The sequence below is a fragment of the Struthio camelus genome, chromosome 13, assembly GCF_040807025.1.
Source record: "Struthio camelus isolate bStrCam1 chromosome 13, bStrCam1.hap1, whole genome shotgun sequence".
Lineage (NCBI taxonomy): Eukaryota > Metazoa > Chordata > Aves > Struthioniformes > Struthionidae > Struthio > Struthio camelus.
In genome coordinates this window covers 16,810,171-16,831,036 of record NC_090954.1, presented here as the reverse complement: position 1 = coordinate 16,831,036, position 20,866 = coordinate 16,810,171, and the positions used below count along the sequence as shown (strand labels likewise).

The following is a 20,866-nucleotide window of genomic DNA, read 5'->3' as shown; positions in this document are numbered from 1 at the left end:
GTACTGATAGGTTGCTATTATTTAGGTCTAGTTAATTTGTGCAGGAACTCAGCAGTAACACTTAAAGGCCACTTTCTCCCTTAGCCAGTTATCTTGTTTCTCCTCTAGCCAGTTATCTTATCCTTATCCTGTGGCGCTCTACATATCAGCTGCAAAGCCCATCTGTATCTCCAGGCTATTTGGATTTCATTTCATCACAATGATTATATTTGCTGGTCCCCCCACCCCCCCCCCCCCGCACACAGTGGCAGGGTTCATTACTATTTGAATGTGCCCTTTATGTAACCAGCATCCCCATTCCAGAATTGCCTCCCTAAGGTTTTCATACATCTAAAAAATAGCAAAAACATTTACTCTGAATGCTGAAAGATGAGAGCTTAGTAAAATATCTTAATACCTTTCATTTTCTCAGGACAACTCTTACTGCTTGAGGGAAGCAGAGTACTGAGCACTATTTCAGGGGATCTTCTTCAGCTTATGTCTACATCCATATACCTGCAGTTTTGCTTTAAGAGATAAGTCCATCTTGAACTAGGTTCACTTATATTCTCTTAACTTGTAAGCCAAGTCTTTTCTGATTAAGGAGTCATCTGATTACAACTACAGCTGGCACAGAAGCAATCCTTCTAAGTGGTGAAGCTGTGCAAGTGTGTTAAAACCGTCTTTCATATGAAACAGTGCCAATCACTATAAACACGGACTCCCCGGTTAAAGATCCTCTCCTAAAAAGAATATATTTTGTTTGCAACATTCATTACTTCAGAGTACAAATAATTCACTATGTTCATACGTAGTAACTGCTAAATTCAGCATGTTGAGCTATTTTATCAGCTGTCAGCACACTCTGGTCCATCTTGTGCAAGGAAATAAATGCATGCTTAAAAGTCGCTTTCCCCCATTTGCACCACTCACAAGGAATCTAACATTCATAGGGGATTACACCCCATCATCTGAAAACATTACATGAACTCTAAAAAGTATTATATTGAACCTGTTGGACATAGCACTTACCTGCACTGGAGCTATTAGAATATCTGCAAGTATAGATAACTTGATGGAAAGGGGAAAGAAGGGGAAAAGCACAGATTGTTGGCTTCAGGCTTAGGGGACAGACTAGCATCAAGATAGATTAGAGGAAGAGGGTTAGAAAGAGTGTGTGATCACGTGCATGCACTTCCTGCGGTGGACACAAGTAAAAGGACTTAAGGGATGTTTTCTCTGCAGCACTTCCCATGCTCAGACCAAAGAGAAGAGATTCAAGGGTCCCTGCTTATACACTGAAGTTAAAGTTATCACACAGGGAATGTAACTCAGTTACCTGGCATATCACTATGCAAACTGGAACAGAACATGGAAAATTCCAAAAACTACATACAACATACATACCATTAGGGTCACAGGCTCAAAAAGCACATCTGGTAGCCCCAGAAAACTGGATACATAGATGCCCTCATTCAAATGCTTTAAAGTACTGCCTTTATTTGCAGACATGTTCAAAGTTGTTTTTTTTTTTTTTTAATATTTCAGACATTTGATTGAAATTCATGAGATGATACATGTTGCAAAGGATAAGGTCTGAGGCACGGTAAGCCTTCTCATGATGTAGGCACAATGACTACCATCGTGGTCTGCTGATCCAAAACTGAAGGCTACTCTCACAGGGCTTTAGCAGCACATGAGAAGAGTGGCCAGCTATAGCTTTCCCTACTGATTTTATATAAAAGTACTCAATGTAACTCAATAACCCAATATGACACCTTTCAGAATTTCTTTATTACAGTTTAAGTAGAATATAGCAAAGAATACTATAGCAGATATTAAGTATTATTAAGATCTTGATCTTTATCTGCACACGTGAATCTTACTGCAACTGAACACAGCAGGGATAAGCCTTTGAGGCTCTACTGAGCCACCTTAAGGGGATGTAATGGTCTATATATGCAGACTTTACCAAACAATTTGGATATACCTTACTGGTGAAAATAGAAGTAGGACAAAGAGATGCACTGAATAGGTGCTATGGAGAGGAAGGAAGGAAGAATACAGTGCATTTATTATATGTGTATGTAGGAACAGTTTACCTCCAGGTGCACCTCTTTTGTAAAGGAGGTTAAGGGAAAAGGAAAGCATCATATGTTAATGAAAATGCTGTTTCATATCACACCAAATGTGTCATTCAGAGTACACTAGGGAAAACATTCTGTCATACATGTACCTGCTATCCATTTGTGCACAATTGTCTCTCAGAAAGAGACTGAACTAATGCAAACACCAGAGAAGGGTGTTGCTTGGGAACAGACATACTCATTCAGCATATCTTAATAGAAATGTGATACTTTTTCAGTGATATACATATTTAACATTTCAGAAAATGAACAACTTTGTGCTCAAATTTTTCTCTACCTTCAATGTTTTCAAATACTATTACATTTAATAAAATTAAAAAATTAAAGTATTCTTATTCTAAAACACTAGAAAGCTTTAGCATATTTAAAATTTCCTTTTTTAAACAGAAGAATAAATACCATTGGTAACTCTGGATCATCACTGTGTAGTTTTCTATATTTCAACATCAAACAGGGAAGAAAAAGCCACATGCACTCGAGGACTCCACAGAATAGCAGAGCCTTTTGGAACAGGAAGTTTTACTGAAAAGGACAGTTATAACAACTAAAGACACTAGAGCCTTCCACTCTTACTGCAGCATGAATACATTAATTAGAATTTACTAAATTAGCAATTAACCCCTAGTATCACTTTCTTGAATCTAGAAATTGTCACGGATCATTCATAGAGATGATACCCAGAAGCAGGCAAATAGCATTTGTGACATGAATGTTTTATTTTAAGGCCTAGTAAGGGGCCATTCAGGTGCTCAGCTACTGCTAGAAATTCCTCAAGAAGTGTCCAAAGTTACCCAAATACACTAATTTTCTTCATTGTTCTTTGCAGTAAAGAATACCTTATCTACTGAAAGCATATGCTATATACACTACAAACCTATATACATAGGTTTACTTTAGCTCTCCTTTATGCAGTTTAAACCAGGGAAACTTAGAGCAATATCAGCATGCAAGTATAAACCTGCCTTGGTTTCAGCTGCTTGGAAACTTGGCTTGGAGAAGGTAGCAGCAAGCCAGTACAAGTGCTCCCATTTAAGGGAAACTAAGATTAAAAGAAATAAAGCCCCTCACCTCACCTTTAACTCTAACAAAAGAATTTTTCAAATACACATATTTTCAGGACCAGCTTTACAAGGCGAACACCAAGGAAAGAGCATCTTTCATGAGATTAACCAGTACTGCTGGAAAATACAGGCAAGGCTGAAACCAGGTCTCAGAGCAGCCTGATGATACCAAGCTGATTAGACCTTTCGTGGGCAGGTTCAGAGCTTGGTTCAAGTCCTGGTTCCGCAGCAAGTGACTTCTATGACAAGGCTTACTGCAGCCTCTATTTCCACCATGGAAATAAAGTATACAACAAATCAACTTTGCTTTCGATTACATTATTTACCTTAACCTAGTGGTTACAAATTATGGTATTTTACATGAAATGGAATATTTTGGAACTATCTTCCAAAAATCCCTGTTGAGACCTCAATATGAGAAGAAATCTGTCATTTGCATATATAAACTTTTTCCTGTCACGATAGCATCTCTCACTGCAAAATAAGTAAATTAAATCACTTGAGAATGCTAGAAAAGATAGAAAACTTTAAACTAAATGCCATTCATAATGTTACAAAGCAAAACAAATGATGTGTTGCCTTTGATATAAGAAAACATTTACAGCATTATCTATCATTAAATGGAGGAAACTGTCAGATACGTTTTTCTCAGGATGATGGCTCTTTCAGTGTTAGAATGCACTGTACAAATAATAGCATATGTTTGCATTCAAAATTGAAGTTCATTATATGTTTGCATGTCCCATATCAGACAGTTAAAGGGAGTTCTAACTCGCTGCCTTTCAGCGACCACCAGGCACAGAGGCTGTCACAAGACGCTCCAACATTTCCATGTTACCTTCAGAATAGCTGAATATTGGTTGAGTTATTCGAATAGATCCAGGATTCACTTACCTAGCCATAATCACCTAACAAGTTAGGTGCCTGGTCTCCAGCTGCTACTCCAGAAAGGTGCTAATGCAGTATTACTTCCGATAGCCCTGTGCAGAGGCCTTGGATACCCTGTGGCATCTCAGGCAGCACTAAGGGTTCAGGCATCCAAAGCCCTCCCTCATTCTCTCACACAGGAAATTGTATTCCAGCATGGGTCATTGATAAAGGCAATAAATACAGGTGACAGTAGGGGACCTCACCCCAGGGCTGCAGAGGTACGACTTCTGTGGCACAGACCATCAATTCTTTGCTACCTCAGTTGAAGAGTGGCTTGTATAACAAAAAGCTGCTGTTTTCTCCAACTATATTAGTTGTTGAAATAGAAAAGATACTATCTCTAAACACTGTGCCTTCATTTTTTCTTTTCAAAACATAGAGCCAAGCAGCTTTTATGACCTAAATTATCTGTACCAAGTCCTACCCGCAATCTCAATAGCCTACCTTTAAAGCTCCTCCCATCTCCATCCATAACACAATACACACCATGCCACAACTTAGAAGAGATTCCTAGAAAACGTGAGTGGTTTTTTCTTTTTTTTTTTTAAAGGCAGCTTTGTAGCTTTTCTCCACTGTGCACCTGCTAGAGAAGTTGTGGCCTAATTAGATTCAGGGCTTTTAGAGCTCTTTGCACTGATGTGCAAAGCAGTCAGAGCCAGAATGAAGTTCTGCTTTTGCACTCTACCCTTGATTTTATCCTTGGTTGTTAAATCTATCAAGTCACTTCACCTCTTTGTTATAGAGCTCTAAAAACTGGCACAGGGACACATTCACTTCTTTAAAAGGTTTCATTTAAAAAGTTGTGAGGATAATCAGAATTGGGTATCATTTTCTCAATACTATTTTTGTTGAAAAGAAATTCCAAGACGACCAAATTTACAGATTTGCTGGACAAAAACTCTTGTAGCTGATTTTTTCAGCTACAAAGTGAAGCAAAACAAAAAAACATTTGCTGAACTTCTGAGTAACTTCACTATGATATCCATTTCAATCCATTAAAACAATTTTACCTCCTTTCACATATTTGCTATAAAGGGTACTCTATTTAAAAAAAATGATTAGAGCAGTCATAACAAGGCACTTATCTCAAGATTTAGGGAAGCTGATGAATGACTTCAAATGCTGTCACAGCTTTATTGAGATAATGAGATGTATATTGCATTTCTGATAAAAAGCATTCCTCAGGTAAATGAGCAACAATTGTCTGTTACTAAACTCAGGTGCCAACTGGCTTGTTTATGATTTCAATTTTACACAAGCATTCTTTGGCTGCTCTTTGCACTGGATTTTTTTTAATACCAATAAAATACTTTGTGCAATATGAACATGAGCACCAGTGTGAGAGAATCAGTTGACACAGTGAGAACCTTTCTCCCAGTCCTTTACAACAGTTGCAGATTTTGCTGGGAGTTGCTCTAGCTGCAAACCATTGTTTCCAAGTCCAGTAATGAACAGAGTAACCACTTATGTTAACTTGACCAGTAGGAGCTCTTCTGATCAGGCTACAGTTAAATAGCATCACCACTGAAACTAACACATCAACCACGGTAAATGGAGAAACACTACAATCCTCAATTTGAGATTGTAGCTCCTATCAGCAGGATATCCCAAAGACAACAAATTACAGCCTGCTTAGTTAGTTTGCAAAAACAGCTCCAACAGACTGTGCCCCATCACTGCATTATTTTTCCTCCAACGATATTAAGATTCACAGTGTATTGTGTTTCCTAGGAGTCTGCAAATGCCCCAGACCTGTAACATCCATAACATACCTTTCCACAGTGAAGGTAGGCTATGCTCAGTTTTTATACTTTTCTCTAAAGGCCCCTGCTGAGCGAGCTCAGGTGCTCCGAGTCAGATCAAGCCAAGCAAATATGTGCTTGTTGGTTCCTTTTTGCTAACTAGGGAGCCAGAAGCAACCTTGGAGCCTTGAAATTTTGCATAAGTTTCATCAGTGTCTCTACAATATATTCTGCTCCCAACATTGCAGTTTTCCCCCAGAAATGGTTTCTCAACATGCAACAGAGTCGCAAACTTTCATATTTACCAGATGAAGGTACGCTTTCAGATGTTCATATGCCATGTGGAAACATTTAGTCCATAAATATTTAAAAGTTGTGTGTTAACTCTGAGCACCTGTTCATTGACTGAAACTTTAGAGCAATTATTTATCTTGAAACAAAACACTATTCCTTCACACCAAGTGGCCAGATGGGGCATTTACTCAGTGTCAATGCATTTTCCCCCCATTACAGAATGGGGCCACCGCAGAGACCGGGGGCAGAATGCCACACAGGACCATGGCCTTCAATTAAATATTCCAGTTGGTGCCAGGAAAATGTAATCTTCCATTTTAAGACAGAGGATGGTTTTGCTGCCACTCGTTATTTTTCCTTCCAAAACTTAAGAATTAACATATATATGCTTACACATACTTCAGAGAAGACTCGGAATAAAACAGAAAAACTGCTTAGCGATAGAGGATTAGTTAACCATATAATGACTTGCTGAAAAATCAATTAGGAAAAACTAGTCTACATGATCTTTATTGTTCATACATGACTAGGAATTTGGAACTAGCTATTATATTCATAATATACTTGCAGACTGCATTTTACCACAATTTTTCAAGTTTCAATTTCAAAACTGAAAAGACAGTTACTATAAATTAATGTAAAACAAGGCTAGATAATGAAATATGTTAGAACACCACAGTCAGGACTCAAAACACATTCTTCACTGAAGAAACAAAAGCCTTTAGGTTCAGTACCACTTATATACTTTCCAAATTTTTACTGGCCAGTACTTCAAGCAAGCAAGCCGCCTAATGAGAAAAAGCATATAAAAACAAAATAGTTCTAAATAACATACAATGCCTTTTTCAAAAATAATATTTCAGATCTCAGCTCTGTGACTCAGTTTTCTTCTCCCACAAATAATTTGCACTAGCTACAGTGAGCCAGCTTGAAGTCTATGTGGGCCAGAGGTAAAATTAGCTCCAAAATGAGGGACTTCTCTCCCAGTGAATGACAGTTGAGAAGTTTGCCCTGAAGTGATTTGGCATTCTAAGCTATCTCCCAGGGGTTAGAGTTTATCTTTCTAGTTATACACACACATGTTGGAATTCAGCATGGACTACGTCCTATTCCGTGGGATCCCAGCACTAAGTGTTTGCTCACAACATCCATTAAAGCTCCTAAGTGATATAAGTATACACTGCATAAGTAGTAAATATCAGCTGTGGCAAGACATGTAACTGCTGATTTTTCTCCAGGAATGATGGACATTCATGTATATTAATTAAATCTCACAATAGGGGGAATCTAATAATGGCACACTATGTTATAGGGGTATTTTTTTCTTTTATGAAAGTCTCCATTATGAAATATTCAACAATCACACATATTATATCTGATGAATATTGCAGTCTGAACAGATCCCTGTCTATTTCTGATGACTAACCTTCTAGGCACTAATGCCTGTTACATACCAAAAATCCATACTCCAAAACAACAAGGTGACACTGGGACACGCGAGGAGAGGCATATCTGTGCAATTACGAGAGCTTTTCAGAGTTCTCTCCTGATTTTAAAGGCTGAACTGACTCCAGTCATGCCAAAGGATCCCACTGGCATGTGGGAAGTCGTACTATTAACTGGTCTTCCATAGTTTTTCATTAATTTTAAGGAAGACAGGAAAATAACCTTATTTGTTTTTCCTGCAGTGCTATTAACCTTTTTCTGAGGGCCTATGAATTTCCTCACCTGTAACAGTAGAGTTCTCCACATAGTATATCACTGCCATGAAGAAAAAGGAGCAGGCAGGGAAAGGCAGCCTCCCAATTCCTTTTTTTTTTTTTTTTACACATAAAAAATATTACCAAAGAATAAGAAGGAAATGAAAGTAAAAATAGTGACTTGTATAATCACCACGTAACAATCTGCTGCTTCTAAAAAAAGGAGCTACTTCAGATCTGGTATTTCTTGAGAACTAACAAACCTTACTGTAATACTTGCGTCTCATAAGTCATTTTGATATAAGCTTAAATATATTTACTAATGCTTTCTCCATTCAGAATCTACAAGTTTCTGAATTCTCTTTACCTCTGCTAGTAAACTCTAAAGTACATAATTACTCATAGTACCTTGACAGGCAGATCCTTCAGGGTACAATCTCCAGCCCTTCAAGAAGCATAAACCAAACACTAAGCCTCCAAGCAACTAGAAATCCATGTACATTTAGTATTGACTTATTGTTCACAAGCCACCAATCTGATACTCAGAGCATTGCACAACATTTTGCTCAACTAGGAGCCAAATACAGACTCACTAGGTACGCATCTAGCCAGCGAGCATCAAGCTCGTACACTGTTCAAGCCTGCGTGGTACACAGAGATAGCTTCCAATGACTAATTTATGTGAATTGGTTCATAATGATGTTTCATAATTCAAATCCAAATTTCAGGACATTTGTAGCCTGACAAGTTGGCTTTGGCAGTCTTTTTTTGAAACAGCTTTGAAAGGTTGACACAAGCCTTATCTGAAAATTATCAAAGCAATTTACACATGAAAGCTTACAACTGCAACAAAAAACTTCAAAAATTAGGATGGAATGAAATACAAATCTTTCATTTCTAATTGCAGAACTCATTTCTTTAAATTACCTTTCCCTAAATAATTCATTCCCTTAAACACAAACAATATATCTGCTGAACACTATACATAAAGTTCATACAAACTGGTGCGCTTATATTTTTCTACAAGCTGGAAGAGAAAAAGTGAGAAATTGTTATGTTTTTTCCTGTTCTAAATATTTGAGGCACTCATAAACCGAGTAGAGGTAGCTACGTAACTCCCAAGACAGACAGAAGTCTCTAGTATCAATGTTAACTGCAACCTTCTTTTCAAAGAACTTTTTAATTATGGTTTTGTAACCAAAATCCCTTATTTCCCCATCTCCACTCTAAATAGCTGGGTAATTAGGCTAATAGTCATGCTACCTGGGGATAAGAACATCAGCAAACACCTATGCTCCTGTTGTATATTATTACTGTGTTTGTGATATGTTTTATAAAGAGAAAAATAAACACTAGAAGCATATGATTATTTCTATAATTTAACTTGCATTTTTCTAAAACCAGTAATAACTAGGATAATTTAGATCTCAAAAGAGATAGGGATGTGCAACTGAATCTAAAAAAATCCATGAAAGCCTTTTAATACAAGATATATTTAGATGTGTTCAATATAAGCATCTGCCAACTGAATCTTATCATTCTTATTCATTTTTCCTTTTGTCCACTTAGCATCATTGGATGCAATAACGGAGAGAAAGAATCAGCACCAACTGACTTCGTTTTGCCCGATGCGTTCTGTGATGCTTGCGCTAAAACAAGAGAGTTTAGCGGAGCTCACAGTAAAATAAAAATAAACACAAAAAATCAACCACCCACAAACAACCACTCTCCAAAGCCTCCCAAAAAGCAATTAATAACATCAACATCACTAATGAGCAGTGGTGCTCTGCATAAGACTTGAACACTTCCATGTGTGCCTCACTCACATAAATCCCACATCCCAAGTCATCTTCAGCATTTTGATAACATCTAGCCTACGTGGCTCTGAACGACTCCAGGTCTAAGGCAGAAGCTTATCAACTCACATGAGCACTGCAAGCCTATGAAATCAGAACAGGCATTCTGTAAAAGTAACAGTGTTCTCAACTCCCAGCTCATGAAAGTTGGCTTCACAGAAATCAAACGGGAACCAGGTGAAGTTTCTCTTTTGCACTCTAAAGATAGTGCTATTATGGAAGCAGTAGCAAGCATAGTTCAACCACCTCCTGGCAAGAGGAGGAGTGAGCACACCAGTCACATTTTTAGACATTTACTTTCAGATCAAGTGCACTGTGTCGTTGTTTCAGAGCCCGGGACATCTGCTCTGCACAACTCTGACGCCAAGCCTGGGGCCTTTGCGTACGCTGGCAGGGGATCCCATGACACAGTCACACACGAGCTCCAGTTTCATGGGCTTCAACACTTGCTTCTCTTTTGGGTGTTTGACTAATTACATGGTTAGTCTTCTTAAAACCAACCATTATTTAACAGTATAAATAACAGCCTAAACAAAAGTATCTCAACAGACAATACATGTATGTTTTTCAGCTCCAAACCTACTACTGCTCAATGACATCTTATGTAGGACTAACCCCTTTCAGAGACACAAGTGAGAGTTTGGGCCAGTTCAAGGAGTGCTTCAAAAGTAGTTTAATCAAAAAAAGCACAGCAGATCTGATACTTCCCTCTTACACCTTCTAAAAGAGACTCCCCAAGACAGATACGATTACGTGTATTATTCTGAGCCTAGCTGCTGCTAGCCTATGCTTTGGAACAAATTGTGAACCATCATTTTCTACCCACTCCCCTGCAGCAACTCATTTTGTAGACCTTTACCAAACATTTTAAGTACATACATTTCTTTTCCAGATTGAATAATCTCAGCCTAAGGAGCCTTTCTGTAATGGAAACTCTTCCATACCATTCCTCATTCCTGCTCATCTCTAACACTTTTTCAGCCCACTTTCCTAGGAAAGGGAATCAAAACAGCATCCAATAGTTGAGATGCAGATAGACCCTGCATTATGGGGGAATATACTGATGTTCTCTTCCCCCTCGCCCCATTCTTTTCTTAACATTTGACCAGTGCTCAATTTGATTACTTTTACTACCAGTTGGCATTGAGTTGAGTTTTCCATGGACCTACCTATTATGATTCTGGAGCAAGATCATGGATTTTCTGCTTGGAGGTCAACGCTGTTCATACAAAACTAGACTAATTTCTTAGGTGCACCAAATTCTTCAGTCAACTCTTGCCCTTACTACCTCTAATGAAAGCAGAAAACTGTTGTCTCACTGCTCAGCCTCTTTTCCAGGTCCTTTATGAATGAGCTGTACAAAACAGGGCTCTGTAGAAGCCTACTGGTAAACTCAGTCAGTGGAGGAAAGGATAGCCTGTTGTAAGAACTGCATCAAAAGAAATGCCATTTACTCCTACTTTGCCTCCTCTATTTTTAAACAGTTACTTCTCCAACAAGAATCATCCCTCTGACACCCTGGATGATCACTTTCCTTATAAAACTTTGGTGAGAGTTTTCGTCCGAGCCTCTAGGAAGTCCAAGCAGAACATGCAGTCAAACTGCAGTACTCTCGCACCCTGCACAGTGTATGCCTCAGTGACTGATGCCATATCTAAACCATTCAGGAGCACCCCGTAACTGTTACAGTTCAGCTGACTTAGGGGAGCAATACACACAGGCCTCCAGACCCTTCTGAGATCTCTAGCTCTAAGGATATCTCACATGACAGAAGTTTGAAGGAGGACAAGGAAGTGGGTGTTTTTTTTTTTTTTTTTAAAGTTATTCAAACCTTCCTGATAGAGCTTTTACTATTACTTTTTTACATTTAATAGCAAAAGACTTAAGATCAAGCACATGACCTGCACAGAAGAAAAGAATATGTTTTCCTACATCTAAGAGCAGGATAACTTAATCATAGCATGGCTATCTAAAAAAAGTTCTCCCATCCTTGTTACTGAATTACTCTGCTCTCCAGAAACAACAGAACATCAGAACTGAGACATAAATAGAAAGCAACAAACAGTGGTACTTTGTACGGATTTATTCAAATATTTTGTTTATTTGTAAGTGATGTTGCTGTATGTATTATCTTTTTAACACTGAAACTAAGAATATTATTTGTAAGTGACAGAGTCTTGCTTTGAACCCTCAATAAAAACACCACATGGTGACAGGTCAGCTATTACATTTAAACTCCTTTTAGGTCTGTAAAATGCAATTAATTTGTTATAAAGCAATTATAAAAGCAAACTCAAAGAAAGCAAAATGCTCTTCTTTTTAGTTCATTTCCATGTTTAAATTAAGGACTTCGGCCCTCGTATTTTGTACACTTTTATTATATAAAAGGTGAGACAAACCCCATTTTCAAAAAAAAAGAAAATCCTTAAAAAACCCAAGAACATTGAAAAGTTTCCTTTCATTGATTTAAGTTTAACTACTTACCTTTCTTTTTAACTTTATAATTTTTATTGGACTCACTGGTCTAAGCCTTGTGTTTCAAAAAAAAAATTTTTTAAAGAAAATTCAAACGTGTTTATGGGGAAAAAAGTATTATAAGCCACCAGCAGACAAAACTATCAAAGCATGTATTTTTTCATACATATAATATCAGCATGCACATACAAGCTCAGCCTATGTGGATCACCTGCATGCACAACCATTCATAAATATTTCATTTCAGAAAACACTCTTGAGCAACCACTCACAGCCAACCAGTAGCACATACACAGGGCCAGTTAACTTCTCTCATACATTTGAGCACAATCCACATACTTGCAGGATCAAGCAGTGCATAATCAACTCTGCCTGTTGGAGAAAGCCATTGGGCCGCTGCCTTTTCCAAAGCGGTTACCGCTGCGGTTCACAAAGTATCGTTCACAGATTACCAGCTAAGGACCACATAACAACATCAAAATCAGACGCTCACCCCAGGCTCCAAAGTGCAGCATGTTAGCATCAAATACCACCATGGCTTCGTACTGCTAAGGAGAAGAACAGCAAGACCTGCAAGAACAGTTTGGGTCAGAAACGTGCAAATACAGCACTCCACAGGCACTAACCACCCCAGGCAGGCTGGAAACTCCATGCTCCAACCAGTAACAGCCTCAGCCCCCACCAATATATAAAACATTTCTTCCCTCATGCAAAGCAGCTGGAAAAGGCACTAACGCCTTGACGATCAGCTGGCTCCTTTGAGGATATCCACAATTAACAAATCCTTTACAGCTGCATTCAGTAACTTTTTGGCATGCAGACAGCACTGTTTTAGTGATGCCAACCATATGTTCCAGTTAACTACTCTATTTCTTACCTATCAATATGTATTAGTAGTATTAACAGTAATACAAATTTTCTTTCCAGTGCATGTATAACATCACACGGTCACATCCTGAATATTTAATTCAATCATATTAGCAAACACTTGGTAAGTTTCTAATTTCGAAGCATAACACAAACAGCATGTCTCAGCATTCTCCTACTATATAGTTAACTCCAAATAGGCAATCACACACAGTAATCTCAGAAACATTTCTTCAAAAGTTAGTTCAAACCAAATACCAATAAAAAAAAAAAAACAAATTTTTTGCTAGCTTTAAATTTTTGCTACATTTTTTAGTTTCGGGTATCTGCACATTCTATCAATATCGCCCTATCAGTATGCTCAGAAATGATTAATTATTGTGATAAGGTTCTTCATACTCTAACTAACTCACTAAAAAGGTAGAAAATTATAAAAGAGTCATTTCTATGACAATTTCAGCCAAATTTTGCTGATTTGGCTCACTTAAAACTGGAAGTAGTTCAAATAACCGTGCTAGTTTAAGTGGGTAAAAACTGCAGAGATGTCTATGGATTTACATTTGCTGGACTAGATGTCAGTTTAGCCTTATGCTTCTAATTCTGCCTGTTTTTCATAATTACGCAGCTTTTCGGATAGGATAATAAATCTAAATGGTCATATTATTGTTAACAAAACATCTTTGCTAGCAATACTGAAGAGGACATAGTGAACATGCAACTCTATCTTTGCATTCATTACTTCAGGAGCTGGCAGCATCATTTAATCCAAACATAAATAGGAAGACTATTCTATGCAGTAAAAGTCTTCAGATTGGCACATCTGTAATGACATCCCACCCCCCAAAACCCAAAGTAAAGGAAGTTCTGTAGTAAAGGAATGGTGCTGAGGAAATTAAAGTGAATCATTCTTTTGAATAATAAAAAAAATAACAGAAACCATGCTAGCATAACTCTGTTTCTGTCTGGCAGTTAAAATCCTATAGCCTTCTCTTTGATTGTACTCAGAGGCTTTGTATCTCTTGAAGCAACATGGCACAAGCTATGGGGACCAGCTTATTAAAGTCCAGGTCATTGTTAAAAGTAAATTCCTACTGAGCGCAAGCCAATTCAACTAAGAACTCTTCAAATTGTTTACAAAGAGTACGTGAAGCTGATAAAAAATAAAAAAGCTTGGAAAAAACCCTGACTTCTAATTTATTTTCAAATGTTTTAGTTCTCTTTGATAAGAAGCCATTAGTTCCCCAAACAGCATCGGAGCCGAGGTCCCACAGCCACATTCTCCCGTATCAACGGATTCCACAGGTGGAACCGACCGCAGACGTTGCCTTCTAGTATCTGAAGTTATTTCTAGGTACAGCCAAAGCCACAGAAAGATTTGTCCCTTGTCAACTTATTTGTTCTTCGTTTAGGAATAAAAAAATGCTTCAGATTATTTCTCTAGCAGAATCCTTTTATGAGAGGAATATTGAAGTGGGACTCTCATGCCACTGTGAAATAATGCTCCTGTGGCTTACAGAATCCTTTCTGGATTTCTCTTCTGTTGAATGCGTTTGCTTTTGTGCCTATAAAGCTGTTGTTGAATGTGTTAACTCAGTAATTCTTTGTTAACGAGAAAGAGGAAAGCCTTGCGCTTTCTGCACGAGACTGGAACTCAGCACTCCAGACAGCATTTTGAAACTGCCCAACATCCTCTTATGCTACCAAGTAGCACCCATTTAATTTATATCTTTTATGTGGTGAGTGTTGATGTCAGCGTTTCAGTTTGAATCAGTAGCATTTGAGGTCAGCCTCCAAAGTGTCCCCATGTGCATGCTTCGTTTGCATTGCAGGGCGGCTGCAGAGCGCATGAGCTGGGTTCCTACCGGAGGAAGTGCAGCCTGCTGACGTGCACCTGGAGGGGACCTCCTACGTCCCGGCCGCTAGCCAGCATTCAGTCCACACGACCAAACTAGAGCGGATCCAAAGTAAAGCCTTAAAAATGAATACCAGAGTGAAGGCTGAGTCCTTTGCATCAAATATTTTTACCCTATAATGAGGCACATGTTAACAATGCTAAATTTTTCACACTGTTCACATTAAGATTCAGAAAAACCGCTGAACTGCCTCAAGCCAAGCAATGAAATCCCTGGCAATGTTCAGAAGAGAATCCATAAACCTTGCCTGTTAACCTGCCGCTCTGGCAAGCACACAAACAAGAACAGAATTTTATCTTTTTAAGAGTGATTATTATTAAATATATGATGAGTCATTTAAGAGAAGTATTTCTGCAGCACTTCCAGGTGCTTAATTTTCAATTACAAATTACAAGACTGCTATATGAGTGCCTGCTGAATTCATTCTTAAGATTTTCAGTGTGACAAAGCATAAGCGAGCATTATTGAATAATCCAGGTCGTATTAAATTCACGAACGGCTAGAAATGATAATGAAAGACAGAATATTTTGTAAAATTAACTGGAATAAGGACAAGCTGGAATTCTGACATGAATACTCTGTCAGACTAATTGTATCCAGAAATATTAAAAATTTGAATATTATGAAAATTCACTTCTAAAAGCAACCTAACTCACTGACAACAGAGAAGTGCTCTGCGTGGTTATTCTGTACGTTCTGCTTTAAAGTCAAACAAGGTACGACTATTAAAAGACATCAAATTAGGTTTTTCAAAAATCCGTTGCCTCAAAAACTGGCTGGTTTTGCTCTTACCCTTTTGATTTTATGGGAACTATCTAGGAAATCAAAACCTAGAAATTAGGGAACATTGTGTACTTCAATTGTATTTTAATATGCATATTGTCCTGTCATATCAAGCATTTTCATCATTTCAAATGTTTCATCATATGAAATGCAGTCTGAATAGCAGTGTTATGCTAATAATCCAAACAACTGTACCGTCCATTAAATACATATATCCTATGCTGAGATTTTCCCTGTATATATTTATGGTGCACTGGTCTGACCAAGAAGATCAGTGATCTGATACTCATAACCAGGTGTGCATTTGGATAAATATGTCTCGGAGACACCTAACTTCAAAGTTGTCCATACGGTCGATGGAGTTTCACTAGGAGTAACGGAGAGCCAGAGGAAGCACACGGCTGTAAGGAATAGGTTATTGTAAGGGTGGATGCATCCTGGTGTGAATTATCTGACATCACTCCATTCAGCTGGCAAAGAAATCTCTAATGTGAAGTCAAATACCCTCACCAACAAAGTTTTTTAGCAACTGTCTTTGTCCCACTTGTTGGATAGCAGCTTCTAGCGTTGAACACAACTAGCATTTTTTTGTAGTTTGTAATGATAGCCATTGTGTTTCTCTCGGCGTATTTGCAATATTTCCTTATCATCATGAGCAGTGATAGGGTATTCAATTTCTCTTCTCTCTGCAGCATTTTTATCATTTTTTTTTTGAAAAAGCAGAGAGCAATTCTGCTTTCATACTTGCTATTTCTATTATTTCTTGGCCAGCCAGATGCCCACGCCCCTCTGCAGCATGGCCAATGTCCTTCTAAGATAATGAGCATATCGCTCCTGCAGTACATCTTTTCTTAAACAGTGTGGTGCCTCCGATTCAAAATCCATATAGAAAAACTTCCAGTGTCTGTATAGCAACATGATGCTCTTGCCATAAACCATGCCACCAGGTAGAAGTTATCAGGCTATTTCAGGGTTCCAGTAGTGAGCAATATTGAACGGCGTCTCCTGGGGTAGCTCAGAGCTCGAGAGGAGACAACCCCCCTGAGGAATGTATGATTTGGATGCAGGATGCCAGTGTCAATCATTCAATATGAAAGATTAAACACAAGCAGAAAGATGAAAGTTAACATAAAGCAACTGAAATACATCCGAATCTCTTCTCAAAGTTTCTATGTATTTGTAAATGCAATACACTTATGAGGAGTAAAACCTGTAACTGTTGACACCAAACAGAGCACAGACTGTAGAAGGTCATCACACAATCTTTGCCTTCAGGTGTTTTATCTCAACAGAATGTCAGTACAGTTTTTACATATTTACTTTCTTATTTTTTTAAGCAGAACACAGAGATATGTTTCTCATTAAAGAAATATCACTAAATGTTTAAAAAGCCTTGTTAACGGAATATTATTTCCTTGATAATCATATAAAATATTTTAGCGCCACAAAACCTGCTTCTGTAGATCTCATATTTTACTTATTACCTCTGTGTTTCAAACATTTGGGCTTTAGTTTATAGCATCTGAAAGACCAAAATCTGGTTATCAGGTGTGACTGTAAATTAAAAAACAATAGCAGCCTAGCTATTGCTAGTATTAGAAGATACATCATTATAAAAAAGAACCATCTGCGGGGATTTGGGACTTATTATTCTCTTCTCATTTAGGACAAGGCAACAAAATGCTAGTGAGCCACAGACAGGCCAGCGCAGCGAGGTTGTGCCAGACAGCTAAGAGAAAAATTATTTCTTTGTGATGACTTAAAAGCAAATTGGAGCTCTCTGTCTTCTTTGAATAGGCTATACACAAAGTGCCTTTGTTGCTTCCAAAACAAAACTTCAGTTTTACATTAAACAGTTAAGTAATATGGTCTCAGTATCTCCAGTTAGAATCAGTTCAATACTATAGAATATGGTCTTGTTCAGTCACAGACCTTATTTACTACCTGTGAACATATGTACAGTTCGATTTTAGCTTGCCCTAAGTAGTTAGAAAATGATCTGTAAGAATATCGGGTTTTAGGTGTAATAGCAAATACAAACCACAAGATTTTTATTTCAGATTTATTTGTTCAACGTTTTAAACAAGCCATTAAAGAAAGATGCGATTTAGGCGAATAAGCCTATACCACAACTAATGACAGTAAATAATCACACCGGAAAATTTGCAAACAGACCACAGGTGGAAATCACCTGCATAAATCCTTCAGCTAATAGTTCAACAAATGTAACAAACAAAGCAGCAAAGACTACTCATAAATGATTTATGAAAATAAATTAATATGATTTGCCATTGATTATTCCATCTTCTCTGCCCACGCCCGTATACTTTTCTGAACCTAGTCAACTGACGTGTGCAAAAGCTCTGACAAAATTTAAATCATGTAAAATAATCTTTTCTAAAATAAAATTCTAGATACTTATTATTGTACAAGAAGAAATGCTTTCTAACTCATTGAATAGGCTATAGTCTTGTTATGATATCATACGTGCATCAATATCCTTTCTGTACAATCTCAGAAAATCTTCAGCTCACTGAACATCCCAGAGGGCCGGAGACACAGCAGCCAGCCAAAGGAGGGATGCCAAGAGTCATACAGACACAAGAGAGCTCGGAGATGACCAATGACAATATTAAAAGATGAAAGGAGGCAACAGCAGAAAACTTGAGAACATTAGGAAAAGCTTCAAAGCACTGTATTATTCTTTGAATTTTTCTACTGCCTTCAGTTATGCTATGGGTCAAACCTTAGAAGTAACATATTCCAGACATTAACTTCATATGCACTTTCAGCATGGTTTTCTTTTCTTCCTTGTAATGGAAGCATTTTGAAAAACCAAGACAAAAAAATACTGCATCATCTCTGCGAGATATTACAAGAACGTGTGTAAAATCTTGTGGGGTCCCACCCTCCAAATGGATAAACTCTGTTGCATAATGCTTATAGGGAATAGAGACATGATACACATGTCACAACACGCAGGTCAAAGACCTTTGGGTCATAGTCTCTCACTGATAACTAATAATTTAGGTGATAAAGTCCCAGACTATTTTAAATTATTCTAGCGCAGATCTCACGGAAAAGGGAATCCCGACAAGAGGGATATTCTGGCTGGTTTACACCCGTAATTGTTGCTCTGGGAAACAACCAACCCAGCTGCCTAAGGGTTTCCCGCGCCGCGCTCTCTCCCGCGGCCGGTGTGAGCAGGCTGCCTCAGCAGCTCCCTGGGGGCCAGGGGAGAGCAGGCAGCACCACAGGCAAGGTTATTTTGCCCGTATAGGGATTTCGAACACGGGTAGGTCTATCTGCGAGCCGAGACTGAACTGTCAAATACTAGATGAGGAAAATACATCCTAAGACACAGATTAATTTTTTTCCATTAGAATTTTTATTTTCCCTCTTAAAGGGCATTTCATGACTACATAAGTAATGAGAAAGGATATATTCCTTGAGTCACTGGGGATCTGCCACAGCACTTCTGACCAAAGGTGTAACTATGAACTACGACATTCCCGACCGACAAGGAGCTGCAGCTGCAGCTCATATCAAAGTTTATGTGGCAGTTCATATTTGCCAATATATCTTTCAGGCTAAAAAGATGTGATTTCCTCCCTGGTGATTTCACAAGTAACTTTCATCAACAGCTTGCTGTAAATTTGGCATGGCAAGGGGTTGCAAGAACTTACTTGCCAAGACACAGAGGCTTCCTTTATGAGACTGTATATGCTTTAGTCTTCTCCGGATGATATGAACCCTAAATAAGTATTTCTAAGTATATTCCTCTAGGACTCCAGAAAGAATAAAAAGGAGGGCGAGCATCTCTGACTCGCTTGCTAATGCACATGGGTGGTCTGTGCTCCCTTCAGTCGTTTTTGAGTAGTTTTCCATTTAAAAACACATGCATTTAAAACAAAACAAAATCCAGAAAAGCCAGATCTTACCATTCTGCTGTGCTATATGAGCATTCAGCGGAAGGCTGCAGCTGAACTATGATGCTATCTATCATGTTCAGTATTCCCAACATTTGTAACTTGACACTTGTCTGTTGTTTAAAGCCCATTTCTCTATACAAAGCTGCAGCAGTTTAAAAGTGTTACTCTAAATGAACTGTGTCTTGTCTTACTTTAAAAAAGACACTCTTTCTACTCCTAAGCTCTGGCCAAAATAACCCGCAGTACCCATCTGTTCATTTCATTGTCTTCTCCTGTTTTTCCACTAAATTTCCTCATCTGGTTTTACACATTTGGTTAAGGACTTTGGAAGCGTCATGGCTTCTTTTAATTCTACTTAGTACTTTTTCTGTGTACTTTGGCAGATTTCTTAGCCAGTTTGTAAGCTTTTCGAAGAAATATGTGCTATACTACCTGCACCTCGTGGCACTGAGGAAGAGGAGGCAGGAATGCCGGATTGAGCATTCCCCTGCGCTCTCCAGCCTCGAGATTAGCGCTTTAGCGAATGTCAGCAGAGGGGTCCTTGCTGCTCCCAGCAGCCCCTCAGCTCGGGCCACGCTGAGGGGGAGGGAAGCACCGCTAACTTTGTAATTCAACACTCTCTTTCTCACCAATTCCCCTTGTCATCCTACCTGAAATCTAAGCAAACCCAAAAAGTCTGCTTATGCTTACCAGGCAGGTTTCACCCAAATTTTACAGTTATAATTAAAACCTACATTTTGATTAAGGAAATTATGAATTACAATAAAGTGCAAGGAACATGCAAAATGAATAATTAACACTGTATAGACTTCAACATCATAATTAAGATTAAATACTACATACATTCAAACTAGATTAGCACATCCACTGAAAGCTGCAATGTGCTCAGTGGGAGAGTCTATGTATTCACAAAATAATGTTTTATGAAGAATATTCCAGCAACATTAAGCATAAGGTTGTCATATATAAGATGATTAACGTTTTGTACAAAAGAAGCTGTAATTCCAGTAAATGAAGTCATTTCATCTCCCTGCTGCTTCTACCTTCAGGAATATACTGTAAATGAAAAATGGCTCAATGTGAAGTCTCGTTAAATAGAATATGACTCCTCTTGTTTGAAGTTAATGAGACTTGGAAAACTGCATTTAAAAAATGTTGTGATTTTAAATCACCATTTTCATTAAGAT

General features: G+C 38.2%; 1 long non-coding RNA gene across 1 annotated transcript in view; it reads right to left on the bottom strand.

Moving 5' to 3' along the window:
* Positions 1–11,527: 11,527 nt before the first annotated feature.
* Positions 11,528–20,866, bottom strand: part of LOC138069138 (uncharacterized) — a 450,465-nt gene continuing 441,126 nt past the window's right edge. The window contains exon 4 of the long non-coding RNA XR_011143941.1: positions 11,528–12,754. This is a non-coding gene — a long non-coding RNA (uncharacterized lncRNA). The remainder of the gene's footprint in view (positions 12,755–20,866) is intronic.